General features: G+C 42.9%; 1 non-coding gene across 1 annotated transcript; it reads right to left on the bottom strand.

Annotated features, from left to right (window-relative positions):
- Positions 1-11,849: 11,849 nt before the first annotated feature.
- On the bottom strand, positions 11,850-11,924 carry Trnas-cga (transfer RNA serine (anticodon CGA)). The gene has a single exon. It is a non-coding gene; the product is annotated as a tRNA-Ser (tRNA).
- Between the last annotated feature and the right edge of the window lie 11,918 nt (positions 11,925-23,842).

Below are 23,842 nucleotides of genomic sequence, written 5' to 3' on the forward strand. Positions count from 1 at the left end.
GCGAAGCTTACTAACATTGGCCAACAATAAAAAGTAGAATACGGAGTGAAACCGAAAAGAAAATAAATTAGTGACGGTGCTCCAGCTTGATGCCTCTCTCACAAACAGTTTTTAAACAGTTGACTAGCCGTCATCCAAATGGAACAGGCATTTAGGCCAGAGTGCTTGTTTCCGAAAACGCTCTTTCACGTATTCGGCGATTTTGCAGTTGCAGACATGACAGGACAACATGTTAACATCATCACCATTTTACCCAAAGTATTTACAGCTGACAAGAGCTTGTATTATCAGCTTGACCCAGAAACGAAGAAACTACAGATGCAGTGGCATGTCCGAATAAAGTAAACTGGTTCCAGAGAAAATGTAAAGAATATTATGTTTACCGAAATTAAGGGGGCAGTGCAACATGGATTTGTTATAACAGTTAACCAACTATTACCTTCAAGTGCTAGAACGATTACATCAACTACCGTGGTAAAAAAAAAACGGCTTCATTGTGTTTAACAAAGGACTGGTTGCCCCGTTACCCTCTTAGCTATGTGCGTCGCATGAGATTAATTATACGACGTACAGTTTCGTAGATTTATTCGGAAACATTTATTGGCGGATCTAAATTAATTATTTTCACTGGTACTCTTGTAAAATAAGCATAAGGATCGCCAGCTTCGCTTTAACCTGCGAAACATGGTTAGACTTCTCATTGCTCCAAATTAAAGCCGCACAGTTTTCAGCTTTTCTAATAACGTGGCCAATGAGGCGTAGGTTTTCCCGCGATTCCAAATTTAAATCATAGACTGGGTTGTAATCTATAACTAATCCAAATTAAAGAGAAATTCACAATTTACATAAAACAAAAATAGCAGGGTTTTACTTCACAAAATGGGGTAAAGCTCCGCGTTGATGGTGTTCGCAAAATTTGAGATAAAGGTGGATAAAAATGGATGACTGCATAATAAAAACACTAGATATAACCCTTTATAACATTGCTATATTGTAGGCATGCTACCCAACACAATATTAAAGTGAAATGCCTGGTGTACAGCTAAACATGTAGATCATGAGTGTTTTTTCTTTTACTTCTGCCGTGATAGCCAGTATTCGATAGATACTGAATCAGTCACATACATATATACCCATGATCCACGTACGATACAGGATGAGTCAAAAAGGACTTTACAAATCAGGAATGAAAGAGAAATTTATTGCGATAGCTTAAAGGATCGGTAGATGTGTAGTTTTGTGACAAACAACCTCAGGTTTCATTTACGTAGTGCATCAGCATCCCATTCCGCCACCGGAAGCGCCAGTGTATTGTACAGTTAAAATGGCCGTTTTCAGTGGTGCGCAGCATGCGCGCTGTGTATTTTGGTTTCATGAAAAGAAACATGCAACAACAATTCGGCCTAAATTTCGTACCAAATACGCTAAAGAACCTCAGAGCATCCCTACAGTTTACTCTTTGCACAAGAACTTCGTTGAGATGGGTTGTTCATTGCGACATCATAAATCACCAAATCGCCCTCCTGTTGATGATTAGGTAGAACAGGATAGGGAGAGCTTTGTCGGCAGCCCACGAAACTTTTTAGTTCCACAGACCGATGAAGATGACCGAGATGGGACGGTTTACTGCCAGCGAGACGGTGCACCACCTCATTTCCTCGCGGAAGTTCGGGTTTTCCTCAATAGTACCTTCCCTGGTCTGTGGATTGGCCATGAAGGGCCAGCGGTATGGCCACCTCGCTTCCCAGACTTGACACTACTGGCTTTCTGTGTATGGGATGTTATTAAAGACCCTGTTCATGTTCCTCCCATACCAAACAATTTAGTCGATGTGAGAAATCGAACCTACAGTGCCGTTGAAAAAGTTACGCTCGATTTGCTGCAAACCAGTGTAGGAAGAAACTGATTACCAGTGGAATGTTTGCCGCATCACAAAGGTAGTCACATCGAACCAAAATGACACTTGACACTTTTATATAAAAATTGAGGTTGTTTGCTACAAAATGACACATCTACCGATTATAAATTTCTGTAGGCTTATGATTCCAAAGTTGTAAAGTGCTTTTAAGTCACCCTGCATTTACATTGGTTGTAAACATATTATTAACGTCACGATGTACTCCCATCATTGCCATGAGTGGTCACTCCAAACCCAAATTCAATATGGAACACATAACATTCATACCTCCGAACTACTTCCCTGGGGTGTGCTGCCTACGTCGCGTACGTTATATGAATGTGATGATATTCACTTACTTAACGTTGTTCTCTGAATTTTATCCGTGGCCTCCAAACAAAATACGCTCCGCCAGACAAGTTCTCTCGCAGTAGATACTTACCGACTCCTGCGAAGCCGGGCCGGGTCGCTAATAAACACTAAACTGTTAACTGCCGAAAGTCCATTTCCAACAGCTGCTGCGAAACACCCGCCATCCTGGTAAAAATCACTCGATCTTGTGTCACAACTCACTTAGAGGGATTAGAGGAAGACAGTCTGATCATCTCCAGGCTGGAGAAAAACTTCCTTCCCCAGGATACTGGAAAGTGGCTCAGGCATACACAGCAGCCACATATACAGTCGGGAAACGATATGTTACACAGTGCCTGGTGATGCACAATTCATCGGGAACTACGGCTGATACGTAGGTATGGTTCATTTCTTGTTTTATTTATGTACAGTTTTACAAATATAATCACAAAATGTATGAGTGTTTAAGAATATCAAATTTTTATCTTCAGACGGCGCCGTTTGACACGCGCTATATTGCTTTGTATGTGTGTGTGCGTGTGTGTGCGCGCGCGCGCCTGTGTGTGTGTGTGTGTGAGTGTAAGCTTTTTTATACATTACAATAACTTCGCAACACATCCGCCTGCATGCTACGAAGCTTATTTGCTGCAATACTAGTTATAATGATTTTAATCTATTGCACCTACATTGTTTTCGTACATTTTTAGTTTTGCTTAGCTTTACTTTTTTTGATTATATACAGGGTGATTCAGAATTATGTTACCTCTCAAATGGGTTGAGTACCTATACTAACCATACACCAAACATGTACGATATCCAACTTAAGCAAATTAGTTAAACAAGCTTTAGCATAATAGAGTGTTCAACTATGAGTGACACGAGTTTTACTGTACTCTTTATTTATCCGTGCTGTCCCGTAATAGCCGACAGATTTACATTGGAGGAAAGAAAAGCTGTAGAAAACTTGTTGGAAGTGCAAGGCTCACAAACTATGGTCTCTACAATGCTTCAGGATCGATTTGCACGTGACCCACCAAGTCGTTTAACAATTCGCCGCCGCGCGGGATTAGCCGAGCGGTCTGAGGCGCTGCAGGCATGGACTGTGCGGCTGGTTCTGGCTGAGGTTCGAGTCCTCCCTCGGGCATGTGTGTGTGTGTGTGTGTGTGTGTGTGTGTGTGTGTGTGTGTTTGTCCTTATGATAATTTAGGTTAAGTAGTGTGTAGGGACTGATGACCTTAGCAGTTAAGTCCCATAAGAATTCGCACACAGTTTTTTGAACAATTCGCCGAGCGACCGCTACGATCGCAGGTTCGAATCCTGCCTCGGGCATGGATGTGTGTGATGTCCTTAGGTTAGTTAGGTTTAAGTAGTTCTAAGTTCTAGGGGACTGATGACCTCAGAAGTCCCATAGTGCTCAGAGCCATTTTGAACAATTCGCCGCATTTAGCAACAGCTTGTGGAAACTGCACCGCTATCAGATATCTTACAAGGGAATGTAGGACGTTCAAGATCAGGAAGATGCGAAATGAATATTGCTGTTGTGCGGGAAGGCGTAGTGCAGAATCATTCGAAGCCAACCAGTTGGTGCAGCTTCGAAACAGGAGTTCTCCCAGCAACGGTGTGGTGTATCTTGAAACACGACCTTGCGATGCGACCATACCACCTCGAAATCGACCAGTCTCTACCAGTTAGGCAAAAACGTGTTACAGCTGAATGCTGTCAGATTTCAGCTACTCTGACGAACATTCAGACCGACATATTAAAGGTATCGCCATTCAGCGTTGAGGCTACCTTTCTCACAAGTGAACTTGTTAACCAACTTAAACACAATTTTTTATGGTACTGAAAATTCTCATGAAAATCGGGTACGTAACTCCCATGAGGTGAATGTTTCATATGAGGTGGCCGCCACTTGAGTAATAGGATCCATCCTACTTATTTGGCACTCCTACAGTGAACTCAGACGTGTACTTAACGATGGTGTAAGAGTATTTAATTGGTGAAATTCCGTTACAAATCCGATACGTGGGTTTCTTCCAACAACACTTCCCGGTATATGAATCGGTCGTGGTGGACCATTGAGCTGAGTTCCAGAATCACAGAGCTCGACACCACGTGGTTTTTGGTTGTGGATAGTGATGTAGCAGTCTGTGGGCAACAGGAAAATTAACACGAATGATATGACGGATTGAAAACGAATACTGATATTACCAGTTCTCCGTGAAACGTGTATACAAGCTTTACGTACAACCATCGGTCGTTGGTTTTTCTGTCTTACACATGATAGCGAACAACGTATCTTATATTACTTTTTATTTTATTTATTGGCCTTTGATTATATACCACACAGCCAACCACATCAGTAGATCAAGATTACATACGGTTGGTATAGGTAACGAAACCAAATTGGCGGAACAAACCCAAATGATGATGGCATGAAAGCGAGGCACAAACTTGAAAAAGCACACTAACAATGCACAAGTTTATTTAGTTAACGTTAGTTCACATCTCCCTTTTCGCCTCGGTAGAACTTTACACAGGGTGTCATAGAACGGGTGGTCAATATTCAGGGTTATGACAGGAATGAAGCAAAAAAGGTTAATAAAAACAGGCATTAAAATGCATACCGTAAGGGCTGTGAGCACTCATTCATTGGTAGAGTAGCGAAGATGAACGAGTGCACATAGATCTTAAGGTTTGCATTTTAGAGCCCACGTTAAGAAGCCTCTTTTTCCTTGCTTTGGTCCTTATTACCGCTTCTCAGAATATGGCAAGCATAGAGCTGGCAGCAGAAGAGATCTGTTTCACGGTCCGAAGTTGAAGAAATGCTCATAACATCTAAGGTATGCATTTTAGAGTCCGCTTTTACTAGACGTTTTTGCTTCGAGTGTTCGTTCCTGTCATATATCTGTATATTGACGATTCGTCCTGGGACCCCATGTGTATTGCAAAGCTTGTGGTTGCTAATAACGTTGGCACAGACGTTGTTAACCGGTAAGTTTTACAAAATTCCTTAGCAACTTTGACGTTAGGTCCCATCGGTTGATACATTCAAAAAGTGTGTATGTAAATTGTGGCTTCTACTTCACCGCAGTGACGAAGTGGAGATGGTGCAATGCTCATGCGGTGTAGGTGCTGTGCAAAGCAGCAGTGGTTGAATTTCAAGCGTCCTATAGTAACTGCAAATTTCTTTGTACACGCGAACCCACGGTATGGTTGGTAGCACTGGTGTGATTTGCGGGTCGTATTTTTCTTTAGTTATCGGATCAGCTTGCTGTTCTTTGTCCCAACATTCGGTTTTCTCGTCCTGCAAATAGGTAATAGAGCATGCGCGTGAACGTGTGTACATTCTGAGTAGGTTTTTCAGAGAACACTGCCAGTCACAGAATCTGTTGACTATTTTAGTTATTTAATGAAGCGACATGTTTCGAGGTATAGACCTCACCTTCAGGCTATAGTGACAATACAAAAACATAAAAAAAAAGTACACAGAGATATGAATAGTTGTTCTTTACAGTCTTGGCAGAACAACTGTAATATCTTTGTGTACTTCTGTTAAATGCTTTTTATATTGTCATTGTGGCCTGAGAAAGAGGTTTAAACCTCGAAACATGGGTTTTTTTCATTAAATGACTTAAGTTATTAACAATTTCTGTGAATGGTAGCGATCTTTGAACAACCATTTCATATTTTTTGGAATCATCATGGTCTATTAACAGTCAGTGTGGCTTTAAATTATGTGTATAAAGGAGAAAATACAAAAATGCAGTAATTGAAGCAGGCAAAAAGGAATACAAATGTCTCAAAAATGATATAGAAGTGCAAAATGGCTAAGCAGGGATGGCTGGAGGACAAATGTAATGATGTAGAGGCGTATATCACTAGGGATAAGATAGATACCGCCTACAGGAAAATTAAAGAGACCTTTGGAGAAAAGAGAACCAGTTGCGTGAATATCAGGAGCTCAGATGGAAACCCAGTTCTAAGCAAAGAAGGGAAAGCATAAAGGTGGAAGGAGTATATAGAGGGTCTATACAAAGGCGATGTTCTTGAGGACAATATTATTGAAATGGAAGAGGATGTAGATGAAGATGAAATGGGAGATATGATACTGAGTGAAGAGTTTGACAGAGCACTGAAAGGCCTAAGTCGAAACAAGGCCCCGGGAGTAGACAACATTTCATTAGAACTACTGACAGCCTTGAGAGAGCCAGCCTTGACAAAACTCTACCATCTGGTAAGCAAGATGTATGAGACAGGCAAAATTCCCTTCGACTTCAATAAGAATATAATAATTCCAATCCCAAAGAAAGCATGTGTTGGCAGATGTGAAACTATCAGTTTAATAAGCCACAGCTGCAAAATACGAACACGAATTCTTTACAGACGAATGGAAAAACTGGTAGACGCCGACTTCGGGAAAGATCAGTTTGGATTCCGTAGAAATGTTCGAACACGTGAGGCAATACTGACGCTACGACTTATCTTAGAAAATAGATTAAGGAAAGGCAAATCTACGTTTCTAGCATTTGTAGACTCAGAGAATGCTTTTGGCAATGTTGACTGGAATACTCTCTTTCAAATTCTGAAGGTGGCATGGGTAAAATACAGGGAGCGAAAGGCTATTTACAATTTGTACAGAAACCAGATGGCAGTTATAAGAGTTGAGGGTTATGGAAGGGAAGCAGTGGTTGGGAAAGGAGGGAGACAGGGTTGTAGCCCATCCCCGATGTTATTCAATCTGTATATTGAGGAAGTAGTAAAGGAAACAAAAGAAAAATTCGGAGTAGGAATTAATATCCATGGAGAAGAAATAAAAACTCTGAGGTATGCCGATGACATTGTAATTCTGTCAGAGACAGCAAAGGACTTGGAAGAGCATTTGAACGGAATGGACAGTGTCTTGAAAGGAGGATATAAGATGAACATCAACAAAAGCAAAACGAGGATAATGGAAAGTAGTCGAATTAAATCGGGTGGAGTTTTGCTATTTGAGGAGCAAAATAACTTATGATGGTGAAAGTACAGAGGATATAAAATGTAGGCTGGCATTGGCAAGGAAAGCGTTTATGAAGAAGAGAAGTATGTTAACATCGAGTATAGATTAAAGTGTCAGGAAGTCGTTTCTGAAAGTATTTGAATGGAGTGTAGCCATTTATGAAAGTGAAATGTGTACGATACATAGTTTAGCCCCCCCCATGAACCATGGACCTTGCCGTTGGTGGGGAGGCTTGCGTGCCTCAGCGATACAGATAGCCGTACCGTAGGTGCAACCACAACGGAGGGGTATCTGTTGAGAGGCCAGACAAACGTGTGGTTCCTGAAGAGGGGCAGCAGCCTTTTCAGTAGTTGCAAGGGCAACAGTCTGGATGATTGACTGAGCTGGCCTTGTAACAATAACCAAAACGGCATTGCCGTGCCGGTACTGCGAACGGCTGAAAGCAAGGGGAAACTACAGCCGTAATTTTTCCCGAGGGCATGCAGTTTTACTGTATGATTACATGATGATGGCGTCCTCTTGGGTAAAATATTCCGGAGGTAAAATAGTCCCCCATTCGGATCTCCGGGCGGGGACTACTCAAGAGGATGTCGTTATCAGGAGAAAGAAAACTGGCGTTCTACGGATCGGAGCGTGGAATGTCAGATCCCTTAATCGGGCAGGTAGGTTAGAAAATTTAAAAAGGGAAATGGATAGGTTGAAGTTAGATATAGTGGGAATTAGTGAAGTTCGGTGGCAGGAGGAACAAGACTTCTGGTCAGGTGACTACAGGGTTATAAACACAAAATCAAATAGGGGTAATGCAGGAGTAGGTTTAATAATGAATAGGAAAATAGGAATGCGGGTAAGCTACTACAAACAGCATAGTGAACGCATTATTGTGGCCAAGATAGATACGAAGCCCACACCTACTACAGTAGTACAAGTTTATATGCCAACTAGCTCTGCAGATGACGAAGAAATTGAAGAAATGTACGATGAAATAAAAGAAATTATTCAGATTGTGAAGGGAGACGAAAATTTAATAGTAATGGGTGACTGGAATTCGAGTGTAGGAAAAGGGAGAGAAGGAAACATAGTAGGTGAATATGGATTGGGGGACAGAAATGAAAGAGGAAGCCGCCTGGTAGAATTTTGCACAGAGCACAACATAATCATAACTAACACTTGGTTTAAGAATCATGAAAGAAGGTTGTATACATGGAAGAACCCTGGAGATACTAAAAGGTATCAGATAGATTATATAATGGTAAGACAGAGATTTAGGAACCAGGTTTTAAATTGTAAGACATTTCCAGGGGCAGATGTGGACTCTGACCACAATCTATTGGTTATGACCTGTAGATTAAAACTGAAGAAACTGCAAAAAGGCGGGAATTTAAGGAGATGGGACCTGGATAAACTAAAAGAACCAGAGGTTGTACAGAGATTCAGGGAGAGCATAAGGGAGCAATTGACAGGAATGGGGGAAATAAATACAGTAGAAGAAGAATGGGTAGCTTTGAGGGATGAAGTAGTGAAGGCAGCAGAGGATCAAGTAGGTAAAAAGACGAGGGCTAGTAGAAATCCTTGGGTAACAGAAGAAATATTGAATTTAATTGATGAAAGGAGAAAATATAAAAATGCAGTAAGTGAAACAGGCAAAAAGGAATACAAACGTCTCAAAAATGAGATCGACAGGAAGTGCAAAATGGCTAAGCAGGGATGGCTAGAGGACAAATGTAAGGATGTAGAGGCCTATCTCACTAGGGGTAAGATAGATACCGCCTACAGGAAAATTAAAGAGACCTTTGGAGATAAGAGAACGACTTGTATGAATATCAAGAGCTCAGATGGAAACCCAGTTCTAAGCAAAGAAGGGAAAGCAGAAAGGTGGAAGGAGTATATAGAGGGTCTATACAAGGGCAATGTACTTGAGGACAATATTATGGAAATGGAAGAGGATGTAGATGAAGATGAAATGGGAGATATGATACTGCGTGAAGAGTTTGACAGAGCACTGAAAGACCTGAGTCGAAACAAAGCCCCCGGAGTAGACAATATTCCATTGGAACTACTGACGGCCGTGGGAGAGCCAGTCCTGACAAAACTCTACCACCTGGTGAGCAAGATGTATGAAACAGGTGAAATACCCTCAGACTTCAAGAAGAATATAATAATTCCAATCCCAAAGAAAGCAGGTGTTGACAGATGTGAAAATTACCGAACTATCAGTTTAATAAGTCACAGCTGCAAAATACTAACACGAATTCTTTGCAGACGAATGGAAAAACTAGTAGAAGCCAACCTCGGGGAAGATCAGTTTGGATTCCGTAGAAACACTGGAACACGTGAGGCAATACTGACCTTACGACTTATCTTAGAAGAAAGATTAAGGAAAGGCAAACCTACGTTTCTAGCATTTGTAGACTTAGAGAAAGCTTTTGACAATGTTGACTGGAATACTCTCTTTCAAATTCTAAAGGTGGCAGGGGTAAAATACAGGGAGCGAAAGGCTATTTACAATTTGTACAGAAACCAGATGGCATTTATAAGAGTCGAGGGGCATGAAAGGGAAGCAGTGGTTGGGAAGGGAGTAAGACAGGGTTGTAGCCTCTCCCCGATGTTGTTCAATCTGTATATTGAGCAAGCAGTAAAGGAAACAAAAGAAAAATTCGGAGTAGGTATTAAAATTCATGGAGAACAAATAAAAACTTTGAGGTTCGCCGATGACATTGTAATTCTGTCAGAGACAGCAAAGGACTTGGAAGAGCAGTTGAATGGAATGGACAATGTCTTGAAAGGAGGATATAAGTTGAACATCAACAAAAGCAAAACAAGGATAATGGAATGTAGTCTAATTAAGTCGGGTGATGCTGAGGGAATTAGATTAGGAAATGAGGCACTTAAAGTAGTAAAGGAGTTTTGCTATTTGGGGAGCAAAATAACTGATGATGGTCGAAGTAGAGAGGATATAAAATGTAGGCTGGCAATGGCAAGGAAAGCGTTTCTGAAGAAGAGAAATTTGTTAACATCCAGTATTGATTTAAGTGTCAGGAAGTCATTTCTGAAAGTATTTGTATGGAGTGTAGCCATGTATGGAAGTGAAACATGGACGATAAATAGTTTGGACAAGAAGAGAATAGAAGCTTTCGAAATGTGGTGCTACAGAAGAATGCTGAAGATTAGATGGGTAGATCACATAACTAATGAGGAAGTATTGGATAGGATTGGGGAGAAGAGAAGTTTGTGGCGCAACTTGACCAGAAGAAGGGATCGGTTGGTAGGACATGTTCTGAGGCATCAAGGGATCACCAATTTAGTATTGGAGGGCAGCGTGGAGGGTAAAAATCGTAGAGGGAGACCAAGAGATGAATACACTAAGCAGATTCAGAAGGATGTAGGTTGCAGTAGGTACTGGGAGATGAAAAAGCTTGCACAAGATAGAGTAGCATGGAGAGCTGCATCAAACCAGTCTCAGGACTGAAGACCACAACAACAACAACATAGTTTAGACAAGAAGAGAATAGAAGCTTTTGAAATATGGTGCTACAGAAGAATGCTGAAGATTAGATGGGTAGATCACGTAACTAATGAGGAGGTACTGAATGGAACTGGAGGGAAGTGAAATTTGTGGCGCATCTTGACTAGAAGAAGGGATCGGTTGGTAGGGCATATTCTGAGGCATCAAGGGATCACCAATTTAGTATTGGAGGGCAGAGTAGAGGGTAAAAATCGTAGAGGGGGACCAAGAGATGAACACACTAAACAGATTCAGAAGGATGTAGGTTGCATTAGGTACTGGGAGATGAAGAAGCTTGAACACGATAGAGCAGAATGGAGAGCTGCATCAAACCAGTCTCTGGACTGAAGACCACAACAACAACAGTCTTCTATACCTGAGGCCACCGCTTTCTTAAGCAAGAGAGTCAGCTATCTCGTTTCCCAGTACGTTGTTGTGTGCTTTAGTCCAATACGTGGAGACATTGCAGCCATGGAGACAGTCCAGTACATGGAGACACTGCTGCCATTCAGGCGAAAAAGCTGAGATCGGTACGTAAATTGCAAATTATAATAACTTTCATTTCATAATGTATTTACAATTTGACAGTGTAAACAAAGCCTGAGATTCTATTCCGGTAAAATGAACAAAGAATGGAATTACGGGAGGGTGCTCAAACGTAATGTCTCCGAATTTTGTATGTGAAAAGTCTTGAAGTTTTTTAAATAAAACAGACGTTATCTACATTGTACACGTTTATTCTTCATGCCTACAAATTCGTTTTTCGAAATAGTCACTCTGGCGACGAACGCATTTCTCCCAAGACTCTAGTCTGTTGATATCGTCACTGTTGAATGTCTGACTTTGTTGACGGAGTCACAACCTCACCTCTGCATGCGCAGCTGCCTCACTCTCAAAGTGAAGTCCTGGAAGGTGTTCTTTATGATTTTTAAACAGATGAAAATCGGATGTGGCCAAGTCGAGACTGTATGGTGGATGACCGGCTACAGTGATCCCAAGGCTTCGGATTGTTGCAGATGTCTCAGCATTCGTGTGTGGTCTGGTATTGTCAGGCTGAAGGAGAGCGTGCTCCATGAAACTTCCTGGCAGATTAAAACTGTATGCCGGACCGAGACTCGAACTCGGGACCTTTGCCTTTCGCGGGCAACTGCTCTACCAACTGAGCTACCCAAGCACGACTCACGCCCCCTCCTCACAGCTTTACTTCTGCCAGTACCTCGTCCCCTACCTTCCAAACTTTACAGAAGCTCTCCTGCGAACCTTGCAGAACTAGCACTCCTGTAAGAAAGGATATTGCGGAGACATGGCTTAGCCACAGCCTGGGGGATGTTTCCAGAGTATGATTTTCACTCTGCACCGGAGTGTGCGCTGACATGAAACTTCCTGGCAGATTAAAACTGTGTGCCGGACCGAGACTTAAGAACTCGGGAACTTTGCCTTTCGCGGGAGTGAAAATCTCAATCAGGGTGCTCCCTGTTTGAACGAATTCTTCGAATCAGAAACTCGATTACAGCGCGCTGTTTCGCGCGCACCTACAGAGTTATTTAAAACCGCCATTTTACACGCTACAGTTTAGAGCCCTCTTGCTGCATGACGAAGACTAAAGATGTAGAATTTAAATAACGTTTGCTTTACTTAAAGAGATCCAAGAATTTTAACATAAAAAATGCGGATGCAACACTTTTCAGCACGCCCTGGTATCACGACAGCTAAGGCACTCGCCAATGAGACAGTTATGTCTTGCACCAAAGCAGTTGGTATCTCGTGACGTAAACAGTTTGGAGTTCGCCATCTGCGACAGGTAGTGGCGAAGGGCGCCGTCTTGTATTGTGGTGGGCTGTGTAGAGGCCAGCGGCTTGGAAAGTGCCGCGCCTCACCCGGGCAATACGGGGCAGAGTACGGAGCACGGCACGGCGCTGCTTTCACCGCGAGGCACGACCGCAGGGCACGGCGACAGCAAACAGGCGCGCGACAGCAGCCGGAGGCGCCTTGCCAAACCCGGCGCTGGCCTTCGCCGCGCGCTCCCACTACGGAGGCGACAGGCGTGCGCTTCTCTGAGGCGCACCAGTAATGCTCCTCATTCCACAGCGACACGTTGCTTTACAGCGACTACGTTACCTGAACAGATATAACAGAAATTGACGTTTCTGCTGTAACTCACACATGATAAAACGCGATACTACTTACGACGGTCACTCCAAAAGAAATGCACACCATTTTTTTAAAAAATCCATCTTTTATTCTACATGTTTAAAGTTTTACAGTGTGTAGATACATCCTTTAGGGACAATATTTTCATTTCTCCACATAATTTCCATCCCTCTCAACTGCCTTAAGCCAACTTGGAACCAGCGCCTGTATGCCCGCACGGTAAAATTCTGGACCAACCTGTTGGAGCCACTGTTTGGCAGCGTGCACAAGAGAGTCATCATCTTCCAACCTTGTTCCACGAAGAGAGTCTTTTAGTTTCCCGAAGAGATGATAGTCACATGGAGCCAGGTCAGGACTGTAAGGCGGATGTTTCAGTGTTGTCCATCCGAGTTTTGTGATCGCTTCCATGGTTTTTTGACTGACATGTGGCCGTGCATTGTTGTGCAACAGCAAAACATCCTGCTTTTGCCGATGTGGTCGAACACGACTCAGTCGAGCTTGAAGTTTCTTCAGTGTCGTCACATATGCATCAGAATTTATGGTGGTTCCACTTGGCATGATCTCCACAAGCAAGAGTCCTTCGGAATCGAAAAACACCATAGCCATAACTTTTCCAGCAGAAGGTGTGGTTTTGAATTCTTTTTCTTGGGTGAATTTGCATGATGCCACTCCATTGGTTGCCTCTTCGTCTCTGGTGAAAAATGATGGAGCCATGTTTCATCATCTGTCACAATTCTTCCAAGAAATTCATCTCCGCCATTCTCGTACTTTTCCAAAAGTTCGCTGCATACCGTTTTTCTTGCTTCTTTGTGAGCCACTGTCAACATCCTGGGAACCCACCTGGCACAAACCCTTTTTAATGCCAACACTTTCAGATTCTGCAAACACTTCCTTCCTCTATCCTAACGTAGCGTGACAATTCGTTCACTGTGATGCAGCTGTCAGCAGTCACCAATTTGTTAACTCTCTGGAGTGTGTGCAGTACGAGGCCTACCGCTGCGAGGACAATCCTCAATATTTCCGTGCCCGCTTTCATCACGTAACCTGCTTGCCCACTGCGATCGGCAGCAGCATCTCCATACACCTTTTTCAACCTGTTGTGGATGTTTTCCACTGTCTTGTTTTCACAGCACAGGAATGCTATGACAGCACGTTGCTTCTGACGAACGTGAAGTGTAGCAGCCATCTTGAAGACATGCTGTGACGTCGCCACTCACGGGATCAGGTTGAACTAAATTTCAAAACAAGCGGAAAGGATGTATCTACACACTGTAAAACTTTCACACACGCGGAATGTATTTTTACAAAAATAGTGTGCCTTTCTTTTGGAGTGACCCTCGTATTTTATTGCTAATTATAAAGCAAGCTCAAAAAGAACCCCAATGAACAATCTGAGTTCTCGAGAACTTTCTCTGTATTGGAAATTTCTGCTGTGCTTAAAACTCTGAAACCAGGAAAGGCACTGGGAAATGATGGAATACACCCAGAATTTCTTCGGCGTGGTGGGAGCTATGCGAAATGATGAGTGGCGGATTTCTTCTCTGACATTACGATATATGATTCAGTCCCACAAGAAATCAAGCAATCAAAACTCATACCACTTTTAAGTTCCTTGCAAGAATTCGTGAAATCGGATTAGTCCAACCATCTTTCAGAACGTTCCTAACGAGCAGGCTGGATTCTGACCGGTAATGAGCAGCGCTGATCAAGTCTCATCTTTAACATGATTTATTGAGGCAGGATACCAAATTAAACAGAAAACATCAGTTGCCTCCGTTGATCTAATTGCAGCATATGACATGGTTAGAAGGAATGGACTGCTTTGTAAATTATTACAACTTGCCCCATGCAGACGGTTAACAAAACCATTTGAAAACATGTTATCTGGAAGGCAATTTACAGTAACTATAGGAAAAGACACTAATTGCCGAAAAGTATTGAAATATGGTTTACCACAGGGATCCGTTCTTGCTCCACTCTTCTTTAAAAAAAAATGGTTCAAATGGCTCTAAGCACTATGGGACTTTACATCTGAGGTCATCAGAACCCTAGAGTTAGATCTACTTAAACCTAACTAACCTAAGGACATCACACACATCCATGCCCGAGGCAGGATTCGAACCTGCGACCGTAGCAACAGCACGTTCCGGACTGAAGCGCCTAGAACAGCTCGGTCACAGCGGCCGACCACTCTTCTTTAATTTATATTTATATCTGATATTCCTCCAACACAGTCCAGAAAGTTTGATCATACAGACGACTGGGCAATAGCCACCGAACAGGAAACGTTGGAAACAACTGAAGAAATTCTAATTTCTGATATAGACATCTTAAGCCAATATTTACAAGCTGCGCGGGTTAGCCGCGCACTCTGAAGCGCCTTGCCATGATTCGCGCGGCTCCCCCCGTTGGAGGTTCGAGTCCTCCCTCGGGCATGGGCGTGTGTGTGTTGTCCTTAGCGTAATCTAGTTCAAGCTAGATTAAGTAGTATTTAAGCCTAGGAACCGATGACCTCAGCAGTTTGGTCCGATAGGAACTTTCCACAAATTTCCAGATTTTTCCAGCATTTCCGTAAATGGAATTTGCAATCAGACTCAAATAAAACAGTAGTTGCATATTTTCATCTGTCCAATAGATTGGCACACAGAGCCTTTCATGTCTGTTTTGGGGGAAATAAACTTCATCATAACATGCATCCAGACTATCTTGGGACAACGTTAGGTAGTACAGTTTCTTTTAAGAAGCGCTTGACACGAATATCTGCTAAGCTGAAAAGCGGAAACAACATTCTCCATAAACTCTGTGGCACTTCTTGGGATTCATCAGTAGACACTCTTCGAATATATCAGCACTCGGATTGGTAAACTCAATAACAGAAGGCTGTGCGCCTGTCTGGATTAATACTCTACATGTAAAATAGATGCACGTACAACTTAACGAATCCATGCGCATTATTAGTGGATCAATACGCTCTGCTTCCACATAATGCTCACCTATCATGAGCCACACTCCACCTTCTGATATCAGATGGAAGTGCACGCTACTGCGTGAATACCGGAAGGCTGCTGACAACACCGACCTTCCAATATTGAACGACATATTCTGTGTGGAGCGAAAAAGACTAAGATCAAGGCATCCCATTCTCATCACAATCAGAACTCTCACGGATATTGAATTCAATACCATCAACGAATGGAAACGCTACTGGCAACAAAATTGTCCTGCACAACGTCTGAAAGAGCCTTGCATCCAGAAGAAACCACTGGATTCGATCAGCCTCGGGCAATCTGGATTACCCTGAAAGGCATCGGAAAGGGCCGTAGAAGATGTGCAGACATTAACCACAAGTCGGCCAAATCTTCATCACTATCGTGTGACTGTGGTGCGGAACAACAGGCAGTTGCTCATACTGAATCAACAAGACCCTCACGCGCCTACAAGGATCCTTTCGAAGATTTCCTGACAGCGACGAGCGGTGTGATAAAATACGTAAAAGACCTTGAAAAAAATGGCTCAAATGGCTCTGAGCACTATGGGACTTAACTTCTGAGGTCATCAGTCCCCTAGAACTGAGAACTACTTAAACCTAACTAACCTAAGGACATCACAGACATCCATGCCCGAGGCAGGATTCGAACCTGCGACTGTAGCGGTCGCGCGCTTCCAGACTGTAGCGCCTAGAACCGCTCGGCCACCCCGGCCGGCAGACCTTCATATCCTTGTATAGCTGTTGTCATTTGTGTTATTTGGTATTGGAGAGCTGTGTTTAAATGTTGACACGTAGTAGTTTTGTAATCTTCGTTATGTATTGCCATACGATAAATATATGAAGCAGTGCCCGTATTTTTTTTTTCAAGATTTTATACATTATATGCTTGAATGAGTTAACGATTTTTATTAGAACCCCATAAAGTAACCCACATGGGCGCCGATGTATCTATTGCAAATCCAAATCTTGCAAAGTGAAAGTCCACGGCAAGTCATCAAAATACAGCGAACAATAAACAAAACACGGTAGGAAATGTCCAGCTTATTTCCGGGAGGAGGTAATCCCGCAGCATGACCGTGCATCACTCAATACACGATAGATATATGACTCCGCATTCGCTTTTGCCAGAAATAAAGTCCGCCGGGGCCTAGCGTGCTTCATTACGTTTTAGGAAAATGACTGAACGCTTTGGGACGTGCTCTGTTCGATGAGGGAATAAATTTTTTACTTGCAGTCGAAAGCTGCAGCGCCGTGAAATCGCCCCATCAGGTAACTGTCAGTATGTGACAAATAGGCGACGCCGGTCGATACGCGTGGGCGCAATCTTCGGCCTGGAGAAAGGAGCAACTCCGACCCCTCCCCTCCTCCACAGTCACACCGCGAGCACGACCACCAGGCCGAGCACCACTCAATCTCCCAGCCGAGGACACCAGCTGACGTATCATTTAGTGCTACAATTGCGGAAGCTTCTCGGGTATTCAGCTACATTTGAAAAGTACGGTAAAAAGTTCGGTGAATCTTATCGTCACAAAAACAGAACGTACAGTAAAAGAACTGTTGTTCATCTTCACATTATTTTCCTTGTCCAATGTACAGTTTTGGTAACGTCTATAAAGCTGCAGAAATCAAATAGAAAATCGATCTCACACAGCAGAGTCCGTCGCCTACAGGTCGATCTGGTAGTAGCAGGCCTCGTAGCTGCGATGGTGCTTTCTAGAAAATATAGATCTCGGTCACACTTCACAATGACGACGATCTCGTGTGGCTTACAGCCTGGCGCAAGCCTCTTCTCTAATTGACCCCACTTGGGCTCCTTACTTGCCAAGTGCCTTAACTGTCGCTGTCTCGTGTAAACGACTTTAACAAGTGTGTGTAAGGTTTAATGTTGCTGTTGTTGTTATTGGTGGTGGTGGCGGTGGTGGAAGTGGTTGTGGTGGTGAGAAAAGGGAAAGGGAGAAACAGGAGATGGAAGCTACAGTTTAAGCATGAGTTGGCAAGCTCACCTATTTTCTTTTTTCATTCAGATGAGACTGTTTTCTCCTTTTCTAGCCCACATCGCTGTCGCAACACTCGTCCTCGGCAGCATTATCACATAGCTAAACAAATTGTCTTCTCAAAATAAAGAATTACAAATATCATAAAAATTTAAATTCTGCTTCGATACCAAGCACGTTTATCAAAAAAGACCAAAAAAATCTTCAGAGAAAACAAGAAACTTCATTAAAATCAAATATTCGTGAAAACCAAGAATATTCTTCGCAGCTAAAATTCTTAAAATCAAATAAAATTAGTCTTGGAAACTAAAATCTTCTGAGAAATAAAATCTTTCTGGAAACTATAAATCTTCATGTAAACTGTAAATCCTTTGGAAAGGTAATATCTTCCTTAGAACTATAGTCGTTTTGTAATCTAAACTCTTCTTAAAAAGCAAAATTTCCTTTTAAATTAAAAATTCCCAGCACCTGCGAAATAAAATAAATTATCTCGATTGTAATATTTTTCACAGTTTAATAATTCTAGTGGAAAAACTCAACGAAGCCGAAACACATTTTAATCCAAAATTTGTCTTCTGTCACCCAAGGGAAACAGGCCGTGAAGAGGGTCGGAGGATATGGAGGGGGGGGGGAGGGGGGGAAGAGGTTAAGAGCAAGAAAATGGAAACAAACAGCGACGGGCACTAACGTCTAGACATTACTAAAAGTTGTCCGCCCCGATAGCTGAGTGGTCAGCGTGACGGATTGCCGTCCTACGGGCCCGGGTTCGATTCCCGGCTGGGTTGGGGATTTTCTCCGCCCAGGGACTGGTTGTTGTGCTGTCGTCATCATCATTTCGTCCCCATCCGGCGCGCAGGTCGCCCAATGTGGCGTCGAATGTAATAAGACCTGCACCAAGGCGGCCGGACCTGCCGCGCAAGGGGCCTCCCGGCCAATGACGCCAAACGCTCATTTCATTTCATTACTAAGAGTTGACTTCAAAAGGTAAGTTATAAATGTCGTCCCACGCTAAGACCATTGTGCGCATTGTCAGAAGAGACATGTTCCGAGTTTTCTGCAGGCCAGTTCTGTTGCAGTGTGGTTACAGGTACATCATAGTGTGCGAGTGAAATTGAGCGACAGCTGGAATCGTATTAAAAGTTCAATTATGAGGGACAGTACATATATTGTGGTCGAAACGTCTAAAGAGCATTCAGATTCACACTGAAAGTCTGGCGGAGTATGGATCAAATGCAATGTCTCGGCCAGCCGTACTGAAGCGATCCCAACAAATTGACCAGAGCAGCACAGACGCGAGCAATACCGACTGGGAAACAAGGCCTTCGACACGGCCCACCGACGACAATGTCCAGGCACTCGAGGAACTGATTCTCGGCAACTGCAAACTTACCAACGGTGAGGACGTTCAAACGATGGTTCTTGAATGGCTTCGTGACCAAGTAGCGGATTTCTATCGTCGAGGAATTAACGACTGGTAGAGCGTTCCGACCATTGTTTACACAGACTTTAAAAAACAGTGGGCTATCATACACTGAAGCGCCAAAGATACCGGTATAGGCACGCGTTTTCAAATACAGAGATATACAAACAGGCAGAATATGGCGCTCCGGTTGGCAACGCCTATATAAAACAACGTCTGCCGCAGTTGTTACATCGGCTACTGATGCTACAATGGCAGGTTATCAAGTTGTGAGTTTGGACGTGGTGTAATAGTTGGCGGACAAGCCATGGGACACAACATCTCCGAGGTATCGATGAAGTGGAGATTTTCCCGTACGACCATTTCACGTGGGTAATATCAGGAATCCGGTAAAACATCAAATCTCTGACATCGCTCTGGCAGGATATAGATCCTGCCAGAATGGAACCAACGACGACTTAAGAGAATCGTTCAATGTGATGGAAGTGGAATCATTCCGCAAACTGCTACAGTTTCAATTCTGGGCTATCAACAAGTGTCAGCGTGCGAACCATTAACGAAACATCATCGTTGTGAGCTTTCGAAGCCGAAAGTCCACTCGTGTGTCCTTGATGAATGCGCGAAACAAAGTGTTATGCCTCGCGTGGGCCCGTCAACACCTGCATTGGACTGTGACAGTGTCGTTTGATGTTGTATGAAGAGAATTGGCTTGTACGGATATGGAGACCACCTCATGAATCCATGGACCCAGCATGTCAGCAGGTGACTATTCAAGCTGTGGACGCTCTGTAATGGCGTGGGGCGTGTGCGGTTGGAGTGATACGGGATCCCTGATATGTCTAGATACGACTTTGCAGGTGACACTTACGTAAACATCCTGTCTGATCACCTGCATCATTCCTGTCTATTGTGCATTCCGACAGACTTGGGCAATTCCAGCAGGACAATGCGACACACTACACGTCCGTAATTGCTACAGAATGACTCCAGGAACACTCATCTGAGTTTAAATACTTCCACTGCCACCAAACTCCCCAGTCATGAACATTATTGCGCTGTTCAAAAGAGATCTCCACCCCGTCGTACTCTTAGGGATTTATGGACAACCCTGCGGCATTCATGGTGACCATTCCATCCAGCACTACTTCAGACATTAGTCGAGGCCATGCCACGTCGTGTTGTTGCACTTCTGCGTGCTCGCGGGGGCCCAACACGATATTACGCAGGTATACCAGTTTCTTTGGCTCTGCAGTGTATATCGGTACATGAAAAGTATTCGCAATGGCGAATGTAGACAACCATCACTGTATGGTGAAATGAAGACAATGAAAATTTGTGCCGGACCGGGACTTAAATTCGCATTTCGCGCTTGTCGCGAGCTGTCACCTTACCAATAGCCTATCCGTCATGCCTCACGACCAGACCCAAACTTGCATATGATGTCAACCATGTGACTACAACCTGCATCGTAGATCCATTATGTATATTTTATTTGAATGTCGCTTGCCCGGTGTCGGCGGATAAATACGTACATCTGAACAGTACAGGTACTTAAATATCGAATTATATATCTGTACTGTTTTGAAGTGTACTGAGGATTCAGTGAAAGTTACTTTGTTGTAACTTCCAAAAATGTTCAAGTTGAACATAAAAATAAAATATTGTGAAACCGGATAGAGTATTACTAGTCAGATTATCGCTAATAGACCAGTAACATCTATCTGCAATTCGCAACCAACAGCCGTGTAAATCCCCTAAAATAAAAAACTAGTATCGCAGGTATATTTCTTAGCTGGGTACAAGCAGTCTCAAATAACTGTGAGTGGACGGCTTATAACTAGTGCGCTGGCGGTTCAGGAGAAGGTAAAGCTGGGTCATAAGACACACGATAAAGCCACGTGGAGAAGAGTGTTACGTGAAGAGAACAATACACAAATTTTTACACCCAATCTGGCTGTAAAAGGCGGGACATCGACATTGGTCAGGGGTGCCATCGTGGAGATCAAAATAAGTCTCCTAATGATTCACTTCCAAATCTTGGTGCGAAACAGACAATGGAAACGCTTGCTTAATGTTATTCGCCGTTATCCTTAATTGGTGGTCAACCTGAATGTGTTGCATCGTTGGCCGGCCGTGGTGGCCGAGTGCTTCTAGGCGCTACAGTCTGGAACCGCGCGACCACTACGGTCGCAGGTTCGAATCCTGTCTCGGGCACAGATGTGTGTGCTCTCCTTTGGTTAGTTAAGTTTAAATAGTTCTCAGTTCTAGGGGACTGATGACCTCAGAAGTTAAGTCCCATAGTGCTCAGAGCCTTTATTTATTTATTTATTTATTTATTTTGCATCGTCTACATTTTCTTTTCTGTCGCTTCTGTTTTTTACACTGCCACCAATACTATATGTATCCTCATTACCGCTTTTCGCAATCTGAACAAAACTTTATGGTTTTTGTGTTGTTCTATTGCACTATGAAACTTCGCAACCTTTACACGGTCGACTGACTACAGCACTCAAATCAGTTTCAACATAGTGTGATCGACGTTACGTGGCGCCTCTCGATATCCTCTCTGTACACATTCGCAAGCATGCATATTCAATGCACGTTGTCGTTTAGGTATAAACTTTCTACATCCAGACAAATAATGTGCTTCCGTGACTGGTGGCTAGCATCGATAGCTACTGTCGCGGCCATTTGCTAGAAACTGAATAACCACCTCGTACAACAGTTCATACAATTCATTATTCTATTTGGTGCAATGTTTGAAATGACACACTGGACGAACCTGCTGCCTCCACAATGTTGTCACGTGTTCAGTAACAAAGACTGACGTCACTGTATTATTTCAGTTCGGTCCGTTTAAATGTGATGGGTCAAAATGAATCATGTTTTTCGATTTCCGCTTATGTACTGGTATGCTCGTGCGTAGACGTCAGTCAAGCTGTATTACACGATCAAGAAACAAGTAAACTATCAATAAGAGCACGGCTCCTTCTTCGACCATTCCGTTCGTTGACTTTGATTTCGGGCCAAAGATTTAAATTATTAATTTTAATCACAGAGTTGAACTAAATATACTACAATAACACCAATCAAAATCGTCATCACCACCTGCATTACGAAGAAGCATTGCAGTTTTTAAACATCATTTACGGTTAGCGTCCTACGAACATGCGGCAAATAGTTAATTCCTCAGGCAATCGGAAAGTAAAAGTCAAATAAGTCACAGTCGTCTGCATGCTGCGTTTTCGACATGGGTGGGTGAGACTTCACTATGGCGGGTAATCTGTTCGCACTGTATACGCAGTCCCCTCGCTTTACCTTTCAAGGGAATTTTCGCAAACCAGAGTGATGTAAAAATCGGTGTCTTCTATGAAAGTAAAACAGCTCGTGACGGTCCACTGAGTGGCAACAACACACTTTGACTATACAGGTGCCAGCAAATATGATTTCACATCTATCCGCAACATATCTCTTTGTACAGAAGATAATTATTACTGCTCCTTGGGATTCAGTAGATTTTCCTCCTCGCATACACATTTTCAATTCATTTGTAAACGATTCTATTGATTAACTGCAAGAGGATTTGTTTAACTGACTACGTGTCGACGAGTACATTAATATTTAAGTTCATTTCTACATGTGAAAGCAAACGACAACACGCGCATATTTTGTGTCAGAACACACCGATGTAGCCAGTTAGAAAAATGGTGTTAGAAGAAACTAAAAATAATTTAAGTAGTTGAATAACATTAAGAAGCAGATACAATGTCTAAAAACTCGAATGTAGTCGAAAATAGAGTTTTAACTCCCAAAAATGTTCAACTTGAACAGTAAAATAAAATCTTGTGTAACCGGATAGAGTATTATAGTCAGATTATCACTAATAGACCAGTAACATCTATCTGAAACTCGCAACCAACAGCTGTGGAAATCTCCTAAAATAAAAAAAGTATATTTATTAGCTGGATACAAGCAGTCTCCAAAAATTATATTCCTCAAATACATAAAATAAGATGAATAAATTACAAGGTTACTCAACGACATAGAAAAACTTCTGTTTTGGTCGGTGGGGATCTCGTAATTAGTTCTGGAGGATCAGCAGCATGAATAAAGGAAGAAAAGAAGGAACGTTAGGGTTCAACGAACTGTCACATCGAAGTCATTGGAGACGGAGCACAAGCTCGGAATGTTGCAAGGATGGTGAAGGAAATCGACCGTTTCATTTCGAAGGTAGCATCCTGGCATTTACTTGAAGCGATATACAGAAATCACGGAAAACCTAAATCTGGATGGCCGGACGCGGATTTAAACCGTCGTTCTTCCGAACACGAGTCCAGTGTGCTTAACCACTGCGCCACCTCGCACGCTGTCAGCACCGCGAAATGGAAATGTACTGGTAATCAATATTCCGTTGAATCGGGCATCCAGGTATCCACGTCCTTTGTGAGCGAAACCATGCTTTGTTACTGCGATATATACAGCGACATCTAGATTGAAAACCGCTGTGAAGTGCGTGGCAGAGGATACTTCCCACTTTAC

This window comes from Schistocerca serialis, chromosome 2, assembly GCF_023864345.2.
Source record: "Schistocerca serialis cubense isolate TAMUIC-IGC-003099 chromosome 2, iqSchSeri2.2, whole genome shotgun sequence".
In the NCBI taxonomy this organism is placed as follows: domain Eukaryota; kingdom Metazoa; phylum Arthropoda; class Insecta; order Orthoptera; family Acrididae; genus Schistocerca; species Schistocerca serialis.